The sequence below is a fragment of the Chrysochloris asiatica genome, unplaced genomic scaffold, assembly GCF_000296735.1.
Source record: "Chrysochloris asiatica unplaced genomic scaffold, ChrAsi1.0 scaffold00050, whole genome shotgun sequence".
Classification (NCBI taxonomy): domain Eukaryota; kingdom Metazoa; phylum Chordata; class Mammalia; order Afrosoricida; family Chrysochloridae; genus Chrysochloris; species Chrysochloris asiatica.
The window spans coordinates 1,383,664-1,394,736 of NW_006408568.1; the positions used below are offsets into that span (position 1 = coordinate 1,383,664).

The following is an 11,073-nucleotide window of genomic DNA, read 5'->3' on the forward strand; positions in this document are numbered from 1 at the left end:
ATAGGGCAGTTTCTTATCCTTGCTGTCCATTTCTCCAGGGACTGCAGTTTGAATCACAGTGAAAATGACTTATTTCCTTCAACACTGAATTAGACTCAGAGGCATATTGCTGACTTCAGTAGTTTTCCGTGCATTAAACATTGTTCATGACATTCGTGTAATGATAATAACACCTAGCTGCCACTGAGTTGACTCCAATTCCACAGTGACTCCAGGCACAGCAGAGAGGAACGTGCTCCATAGGTATTTTGTTGAAAGTACACATAGCAAAACATATATCAGTTCAAAGATTTGTACATGTATAATACAGTGACCTTGGTTATATCCTTCCAGTTGTTCAATCATTCGTGCCCTACTTTTCTGACTTGCTCATTCCCCATCACTGCTCCCTAAGCTTCCTATCTAGCCTTTTGAGTTGCTATTCTTGATTTGATCCAATGTAGACAATTCTTCAATAGAGCATGATATGTGGGCACTGACTTATTCCCTGGGGGCTAGAGCTGATGGCGGAGTGGTCAGCTGGTGTGAAGTGCAGGGAGGTGTGTGTGAACTTCCAAACTTACAGCTAGTACCCATTTGACTAGCTTGGCTGGATAGCTGACCAGAACGTAACCCAAGGAAGATAAAGATGCTTGATATTGTGTGCCACCGAGTCGGTTCCAACTCATAGAGACTCTGTATAGGTTTTCTGAGGCTGTAAATCTTTGTGGGAACAAAAGTCTCCTCTTTCTCCCACAGAGCAACTGGTAGGTTTGAACTACTGACCTTTAGGTTAGTAGCCCAGCTCATAATTCACTATGCTACCAGGGCTCTGTGAGCAAATGTAAATTGCTATAATTTAATGAACTGAAAGTTGATCAAAATTCCAAAAGGAATGAAAGGATTCTTCACATCAAGGAAAAAACTTGTTTCTTCAGTGTACTGGGTTGGACAATAAGGATGGACAATTTAGACAATTATGGATATCAAAAGATATAGTGTGAGGTATAAAGGCATGAACCGGCTGACTTACAAGTGTTCATAAGTGCATTTAGTTTCAGAATGAGGGGGTAAGGTAGAATCCCCACTGAATAGTTAGTTCCCTTCTTTTTCAGATGGATCTGGAGAAAGAGGATGAGTTTGATGGTGATAGGACTTTACGATTGATTCAATTGTGTTTAAGTACTAGCAGGAATGATTGTGATTGTCATGACTGTAATTGTAGATGTGTAAATAAAAGGGGGGGAGTAGCTAATCTTTCATTTCAGGAACAGACAATCCAGCACCAAGGAAGAACATGAGTGGAGTGTGAGATCCTACCTAGAATAGCAGTGACAGCAGAAATGGTGGGAGAGATAGTGGTATGGAGAGACAGAGCAGCAGCGGGCTCTAGGCTCTGGACTGAGTAAGGCTGTGTGTCTGTGTGTAGGAGGTTGGCTTGCAGAATGCGCCCTTTGGACATTTAAATGAATATATATATTTTTTGTTTTGTATGTGTACATCACATATTTTTGCTTTGTTAATTGTGTTAAGATGTAAAAGGGAAGCCGCAGGGAGGAAATATTGTTGTAGGGAGGGGATTGTAATCATTGAGATGAAACAAACCATGTAATTTGTTGAATGTAAAGCTGATGATGTTGAATGTAAAGCTGATGATCTTGTCTGTAAACCTTCACTCAATCCACAATAAAAAATTAAAAAAAAAATAATAAAGCATGGTGTTAGTGGAAACCAGTCTTTATTAAATAAACTAATTAGTTATTTGGTTTAAAGAAGACTTCAGGGATGATTTCAGGGCAACTGTTTTTGAGTCATCATCCAGCCTCAATGAATCCAGTATGTCTGGATTCCACGAGAATCTGGAATTCTTTTCTGCATTCTTTTTTTTTTTTTTTTCTGAAAACAAGTTTTATTTAAATAATAGTTTAAATACATTACATAACATTTAGAACTGAAAGAGGGTGGGGGGAAACCTAGTTGTTACTTCCCAGTCCAGCCAGCTATAGGACTGATACATTATTTTGAATTTGTTCCCTTGTCAAAAGTTTAACTCTGAAAGGTGGGCCTCACATCCTGGTTCTTCGGACATCCCTTAGCTAGGATATGTCTAGTCAGTAAGAACAATGACCTTGGTGGCAAGCTGGATGTCCTCTCCTAAGCTCTGCCCTCATCAGGTTCCATACCAGGGGTTTCTCTTTTGCTACCAAAGGTTCCCTCTACTGTCACAGCTGCCATATTCCATCTGCTCTGCTCCACCCAGGGTTGTTCAGGTGGTAGGTGACATTTTCTTAGGGCAGGGTAGCTTCTGACCACACACAGCCATCTGTGAGCTTGGCTGAAACGTCACATTATTGCTTTGTTTCAGGCTGAGCACAGCCAGGTGCCTACTGCTTGACCTCTGTTTAAATGAGGGACTTCAAGACTAGGCAGCATGGCTCTTTTCAGTTTATTGCATGAAGGAGTTACACTAGTCCAAGTTAAAAGTGGACCCCAAATGGTTACATTTTATACAAGCTGTGAGGTTTTAAACTTGTGACAAGGGACAGAGGGAAATGTTCTACTCATTGTAAGGAAATCCTCACTTAAGCTTCAGGGAGCCACAAGCACTTAAAACCCATGAACCTTCAGCTGGTCGTCCTTAGCCAGTCCAATTTCTACAAGGAACTGGCATATGTTCTTGCGCTGGTCACCCTGTAGCTGAATGACATCTCCATATTCCGGATGCTCAATTATAGTACCATTGCAGGCAAATTTCTTCTTAAACGCCTTCACTAGTTTCTTTTTATCGTAATCATCAGCGATCCCTTGGACAGTAGTAAGGGTCTTCCTGCCGTTTCTCTGTTGAATTCTTATATGGATATAATCCTCAGTCCCAACAGGAAGCAGGTCATCACCCTTACTTGCATCAGCAAAGGGGTCGAAAGAGTGGAGGTTCTGAATAGCGAACATACGATAAGATACGATTCCTTTTCCTGCGGAAGTCGGCGGCGGGAGAAGGCAGGCAGGGGAACGGAGCCTCGGGAAGTGAGGGGGCTCGAGGGGGAGGCTGCTGAGTCCTCAGTGGCGGCTCAGTGACTCTCTGCAATCTTTTTTGATCAGGATTCTTCTATAGAATTTCTAATGAAAATGTTCAGTAATGGTAGCTGGGAACCTTCTTTCATGACAAAGGGGGTATTTGTTCACACGAGTAATTAGGTAAACACTCTATTTCCTCCTCTTATTCCTGATTCTAAGGAGCTCTGGTAGCGTAGTGATTAGGAATCAGGCTGCCAATCTCATGGTCAGCAGTTTGAAACTACCAGCTGTTCCATGGGAGAAAGATAAGGCTTTCTGCTCCAGTAAAGATTTACAGTCTGGGAAACCATGTACAGGGTCATTATGAGTTGGAACCGACTCCTTGGCACATAACAACATTCCTGATTCTCTTCCTTTGATGCTCCAGGTGAATGTTGTTAGGTGCCATCACATTGGTACCAACTTATATTGACCCTATGTACAACAGAATGAAACATTGCCCGGTCCTGTACCAAACTCATAATTGTTGCTATGTTTGAGCCCATTGCTGCTGCCACTGTGACAACACATCTCCTTGGGGGTCTTCCTTTTTCTCCGACTTTCCACTTTACCAAACATGGTATCCTTTTTTAGGGTCTGGATCCTTCCTGTTAATATGTTTGAAATATCAAAGACGAAGTCTGGCCTCCAAGGAGCACTCTGGCTGTACTTGTTCCAACACAGATTGGTTTGCTCTTTTGGCAATCCATGGTACTTTTAATATTCGCCTCTAACACCATACCCCAAATATACCAATTCTCCTATGGTCTTTGTTATTTGTTTTTCAACTTTCACATGCATCTGAGGTTATTGAAAATATTATGGCTTGGGTCAGGTGTACCTTAGTCTTCAAACTGACATCTTTGCTCTTGAACACTCCAAGTGAATATAGACCAATTATTGTACCTTGGATGGCTACTTGCAAATGTTTAAGAGTCCAGGCATTACACAGTGAACTAGGAGACAGAACAGAAACACTAAAAATGATCTTATAGCAGTTACCTGGGATGTCCCGATGAAACCAGGACCTTAAATTCCATTTACATGGATTTTAATGAATGATTTTTGGGAAGCAGTTCTCTAGGCCTTTCCTCTGAGGTACTTTTGGATGGACTTGAACAGGTACCAACTTTTTGGTAAGTAGGTGAGCGTGTGAACCATTTGTACCACCTAGGGACTCCAGTAATAACTTGGTGTGGCACTGTGGGTTAATGTGCAAGGTCGGTTTGAGCCGCAAGGTTGGCAGTTCAAGCTTACCAGCCACTCCTTGGAAACCCTACACAAGGTTGCTATGAGTTGGAACCAACTCGACGGCACTTAACAACCACCTTTGAGTACTTTCTATAGGGCAGACATTGTCCTAAGCACTTCACATTTATGTCTTCTCTTGTATAAAATGGATATTATTGTTATTAGTATTATTTCATCATCACTGACAGTGATTTTAGTTTCTTAGAGCTGTTGTAACAGAAATACCACAAGTGGATGGCTTTAAGGAACAGAAATGCATTTTCTCACTGTTTAGGAGGCCGAATTCAGGACATAGAGGGGAAGTCTAGGCTGCCTCGGCCTGCTCTGGGCTAGGAATATCCTTGTCTCTTTCAGCTTCTGTTACCCTGGAGTTTCAGTTCCTTGGTGATAGACATGTGGCATTTTTCACCTTCTCCTTTGTGCTTGTTTCTGTGAGTAGTCTGTTCTTTTAAAACTCAGAGGTGATTAGGTTGAGAACACACCCTGCACCTACACTGATATGGACTCATTAACATAACAAAGAAACCCAACTTCCAAATTGGATTACGTCTACACATATAAGAGTTAGGATTCTAATATATATATTAGATTTTTTGGGTTGGGGGAGGGATGGGCACATAAGTTAATTTATAACAAAGAGGTAGAATGCCTTCTATTAGAATTTCAATTCTCTCCCTTCTTCCCAAATCTAGTTCTCCATCCATATAGATTCCAGTGAGTCCCTGTAATTCACAGACTAACCTTTAGTGAAACAAGCTATCTGTCTCTTGTAGCTCTTGCACTTTTGCATGCCCATTCTGAAAGCTATTTTGCAGTTTGAACATCCATGATTTGGGCCACCCATACAGAGAACTCCGCAGACATACCTCATTGCATTGCGCTTTGCTTTACTGTGCTTGGCAGTTCTACCACCACCACCCACTGCCATCAAGTTGGTTCCGATTCACAGTGACCATAGTCTGTAGAGTTTCCAAGGCTGTGTAACTCTTTAGCGGAACGGAAAGCCTCTTCTTTCTCTTGTGGAGTGGCTGGTGGATTTGAACCGCTGACCTGTGGTTAGCGTTGCCATGTGTAACCCACTACATCACCAGTACTCTTTGTGCTTCCAGATACTGTTTTTTGTTTTTTTTTTTTAAATTGAAGATTTGGGCAACCCTGTGTCAAGCCAGTCTATCGGCACGTAGCTTACAATAACATATGCTCACTTTGTGCCTCTATCACGGTTTAGTAATTTTTGTAATATTTCAAACCCTTTCTTGAGACTCTTGCACACTTAATAGACTACAGTATTGTGTAAACATCTTTTATATGCACTTGTTGTTAAGTCTGTCGTATACTAACCCTGCACTGGGAAACTGGAAAAAAAAATTAAAATGTGTGACTCACTTTATTGTGGTTATCTGAACCCTAACCTGCAATATCTTCTAGGTGTGCTTGTATGTTAGCATGCAAACTAGACGGAGACAGCTAGCATTGGTGTTTGATCAAACTGCTTTCTCTCTAAGTATTTATATCGTTCACTCCACAGCTGGCTTGTCTGGCTTCTCTTTTACTTACTGTTTTGCTGTTGTCAAAATATAGATAACATTAGCCAATTCAGCATTTTGCTTGTGGACAGTTCAGTGAGTCCAGTGACATCCACTGTGCTGTGTAGCTGTTCTTTGCTCTGAGAAGTGAGGGAAGGCAATGTTGAGTGATGGTGCCTTTCCCACCTTCAGCACAACAGTATATTTGGATCCTGGGAAATGTTATTTTGTGCTTATTCTGGAAAAAAATCAATAGGTTCTGACTGCAATTGATAGAAAAAACTTTGATGACTTTGAACCATGATTTGACAACATTTCATAGCAAATAATGCTTTGGAAGAAAGGGGTCTATAATCAGTTAATCCCAGTTTCCAGATCATCTTTGTGGTAGTTCCTATCTCAAATTTCTTTTTGGCTGCTTGGGCAAAATAATTACTCTTCTATTTCTCCCTGTCCCAACATGTACAAACATTGTATATTCCCACGGAAACCCTGTTTACTGCATCAATGACACTGTTCTGACTTTCCAGATCTGCCAGTATTATTATTGTCAAAGCTACTTTTATGAGCTGGTGAAACATTTTTGAGCCATTAATGACTTGTTATAATTTGGAGATGTAACACAGCACAACTGTATGAACACATAAAGTGAATTTAGAAACACATACACAAAAAATATTCTACTGCAAAATGTTGTGAGGTGTCATCTGATCTCATAGAGATTTCACACGTGGGAAGGAAAATCAAACCCAAGGATGAATCCTGTGAAGCAGAGGTCAGTCATGCCTCCACTCTCCAAACTTCTTTACCAATTCTGACACTAATGGGTGCTCCCAAGGCAGTCTCCACTTTTCTGCTGGGTCCCATAATCCCTTGCAATGACCACACAGAATTCAGCCCATACTCACAGTAATGGGGTTTGTTAGTGATGTTAACAGGTTACAGTCAGGGCCAGAAATGCTCAGGATACAGCCAGGAGTGTCTCGTCTCAGCTATGTTCACAGATAGGCCTCTCTCGGATCCATAGCCTCCCAGACACATGGGCCCCTGGGCCTTTGGAAATGTTACAAAGCATTTTTAGCTCTTGGCAATTGGCAAATAAATGCTCAAAAGGCACTGTACTATACCAATGAGCTTCACCCAAAGATGTTCAGCTCTAGCTCCATGGGCCGGTAAACCTAACTCCCCAGACAACTGTCCAGGTCAAACTCTATTGTACAAGCAAACCTCCTGCCCAGAGGCTCTCAGTGTTCTTGCTCCATAGGCCAGGAAGCCCACTGCTGTGTCTCCTGCGTTTGGTTCTGCTGCTTCTCTGCTGCTATAACTTTTATCTCTTGGTGGAGGAGGTCCAAAGGAAGTGCTCCATTCCTTGCTCTACTTTCTTAATGGTGGTCAGATGATTCCTGCTTCTGAGATGGTTCATTTAAAGTCTTGTTGTTATTGCTAACTGCCGTTAAGCTGGTTCCGACCCATAGCGACCCTATATAGGATTTCTAAGGAGAGGCTGGTGAGTTTGAACCACCCACTTTACATTTCAAGCCAATCTTGCGGTCGTGCTCATCCTACAGTGTCACACCACGACCCCATTTGAAGTCTAGCCAGATGGTAAAATGAATTAACTACTTAAGAGTCCCGTACAACTTAACTTGCATGTTCCCACCCAACACGGGTTCTATGTACCTTATTTACACTATTATCAAGCTATCTAATCCCTTTGGAGGTTCACAAACACCTCACAAAGTCCTGGTGTGGTGCTGTAGGATAAGCACTAGACTAGACCGCAAGGTCGATTTGAACTGCAAGGTGGCAGTTCAAACCCACCAGCTGCTCCTCAGCTGTAAACAGTAAACAGGTCATTTGGTAGGAATGACAATGACTGGCTATTAAGTGACTTTATCGAATCACAGCTATCCCTGCATCATCACGTACAGTGGACCTCACCATATACATCAATCACCATGAACTCAGCCGTAAAGCAAAGTGAAATTCGGATACATGATGAACCTTGAAAACATTAAGCCAAATGAAATCAGACAGACACACTTATGTGAAATATCTAGAACAGGGAAATAAATGCATAGAGATAGAAAGTAGATTAGAGTTAACCTTTTAATATTCTTCATGGATGGCCCAAAGAACATACAAATCTGTACGGTCAGAATGCTCCTTAGAAGCCAGGATAATGAGACTTTGTCTCTCATATCTGAGACATGTCATCAGGAGGGACCAGTTCCTGGAGAAGGAAGGACATCATGCTTGGTAAAGTGGAGGGTCAGTGAAAAAAAGGAAGACCCCCAACAAGATGGACTGACACAAGAGCAGCAGCAGTGGGCTTAATTGTAACAACAATTGTGAGGGTGAGGGTAGTGTAAGACCTGCCATGTTTCATTCTTTGTGCATAAGATTGCTATGAGTCAGAATGGCACCTAACAATAGCAACAACAAGGTGGGGGAAGGAATTGGGAGTTGTTGCTTAATTGAGCAGTATGGAGGTTCTGTTTAGGATGATGAAAAATGTTTGGAAATAATAAATAGTGGCAGTGGTTGCAAAAAGAAAAAGGTTAATCTCTCTCTCTTGTTTTTTTTTTTTTTAAAGAGAATAACCTTTTTTCTCTTATTATTATGAGAAAATAAGCTTATTAAAATACTTACTGATAAAGATAAGGACCACAGCCTTCAGTATGGGTTGTACCTCAAAGTAAAGAAAACAAAAACCCTCACCACTGGACCAATAAACAACATCCATATAATGGAGAAAAGATTGAGGTTGTCAAAGACTTCATTTTGCTCTGAGCCACCATCAACACTCACAGAAATAACAGTCAAGAAATCAAATAACATATTGCATTAGGCAAATCAGTTGCACAAGACCGCTTTAAAGTGTTCAAGAACAAAGATATCAGTTTGAGGACTAAAGTGCGCCTGATCCAAACCATGATATTTTCAATAGCTTCATATGCATGGGAAAGTTAGTGAATAAGGAAGACAGTAGAAGAATTGATGCATTTCAGTTATGGTGTTGGAGAAGACCATTAAAAGTACCAAGGACTGCCAAAAGTACAACCCGAATGCTCTAGGAACTAGTACCTGGAGAAGGACATCATGCTAGCCAAAGAGGATGGTCAGCAAAAAAAAAAGGGAAGACCCTCAATTAAATGGATTGGTACAGTGGCATCAGTGGCGGGCTCAAGTTTAATGGTTGTGAAGATGGCGCAGGACCGGACAGTATTTCATTCTGCTGTGCATAAGGACATTATGAGTCAGAATCAATCCAACAGCACCTAGCAATAACAATAACAACAACAATTATTGTTATCACCGGTGTTGAATTGGTTCCAGTTCATAGCAACTCTGTATAGGGTTTCCCAGGAGCAGCGGGTGGGTTTGAGCTGCTAACCTTGTGGCTAGCAGTCCACTGCTTATTTAACAGCACCACACCATGATTCTATTGTTATATTGTCATTGTTGTTGTTGTTAAGTGTTGTCAAGTAGGTTCAGATTAATAGCAACCCTGTATAGGGTTCCTAGGAGTGACTGGTGAGTTTGAACTGCCAATCTTTCAGTTCAAACTGACTCATAGCAACCCTATATAGGGTTTCCTAGGAATGGCTGGTGGGTTTGAACTGCTGACCTTTTGGCTAGCAGTCCAGTGCTTATTCACAGCATCACACCAGGACTCATTGTTACATTGTTGTTAAGTGCTGTTGAGTCAGGTTCCAACTCATACCGATCCTGTACAGGGTTTCTGAGGGGTGGCTGATGAGTTTGAACCACTGCCTTGCAGTCCAAACCAACCCTGCGGTCCAGTGCTTATCCTGTAGTGCCACACCAGGACACCATTATTATACTAGGAGATACAAAATATATGTATATGAATATAAAAAAAAAACCAACACCAAAAAAACATGCAAATAATGGGAAAATCAGATTAGCCAAGGTAAACTGCCCTTATTAATTGTAGCCATCCTGGAAAAACACAAACAATCTTTATGATGGTAATAATTATCAAGAGCAGACCAAGGTGTGCCCGATTACACACTATTAGCTAGGGGTGTCACCTTAGTTCTGGGTGGGCTGGGCTTGCAAGAGAATCAACATGCCTTTGGCTAGAGATTTATTGCATCCTTCCTTGGAAGGAGAGAAGATAAAGCATAAACTTGCTTAAAGTCCAAATTCTTATTTTACAAAAGTACAGTGTCCAGATTGCTACAAGATTACCATAGATTTCAGTTATGTGGTTCTTTGTGAAGGTTTAAATAGTGTTGTGCCTACCTACAGGAGGAAAAGACAGACTTACAGAAGTTGCTCATTTAGAAGAAGGCAACATTAATTCTTCATACAACTTCCTGAATTTCTGTTGTCACGAAGTCTTATCAGTTCAGTTGTTGTTTAGTGCCATCAAGTCGGTTCCGTAATTCTAGTTGATCTACCAAGATAATGTAATTCCTATTTTTCTTTTTTCTTTTTGTGAGAAATATTGGGCACTGATCTAGTTTGGTGTCAGTTTTTTCAATAAGGTTTTGAACATAGGCTCCCCAAAATTAAGAAGGAACAGAACGAAATTTCTGTGATAAGCACAATTTCACATTTAGGAAAGGTAAGGGAGTTCTGGTGTGGTGCTGTAGGATAAGCACTGGACTGGAAGTTGGGTTTGAACTTCAAGGTCAGTGGCTTAAATGGACTAGCCGCTCCTCGGAAACTCTATAGAGGGTCACTATGTGTCGGAACCGACGCAACAATAACAATAACAACAAGAAAAACAATTGTTGATCACTTTTCCCCCTGAAATTACCAGCCCATCCGAAGACTCGTTGAGCCATTTCACAGTTCCCAAGAGATGGGACTCGAGGAAAATGGTTGAAGGGTAGACAGGTGGACAAAGACCATCTGAAGTGTTGAAGGAAGACAGAGTGAACTGGAGTCCTTCCCAGAGTCCTTCATTTCTACCTCCGGCCTGGGAACCCTGTGCAATAGTCATATCAGACCACCAGAGGGCACTATAGAACAAAGGATGCCAGCCTTGGACTATAAACCAGAAGTCTTCAGATAACTAACTGTCAGAATTGTTAAAGATGCTTGGCTGTCTTTTTTTCAAAGGTTTTAATTGTGGATTGAGTGAAAGTTTACAGGGCAGATCATCAGTTTTACATTCAACAAATCATATACCTTGTTTCATTACAATGATTATAATCCCCTCCATGTATCATCAGTTAACAGTATTTCTCTCTATCCACTTTAGCTTTTTAAAAAACAAACAAACAAA

The 11,073-nt window shown here is 41.2% G+C and overlaps 1 pseudogene; it reads left to right on the top strand.

The window, feature by feature from the left end:
• The first annotated feature begins 9,906 nt into the window (after positions 1-9,906).
• LOC102830966 lies at positions 9,907-10,140 on the top strand (annotated as a pseudogene).
• The last annotated feature ends 933 nt before the right edge of the window (positions 10,141-11,073 follow it).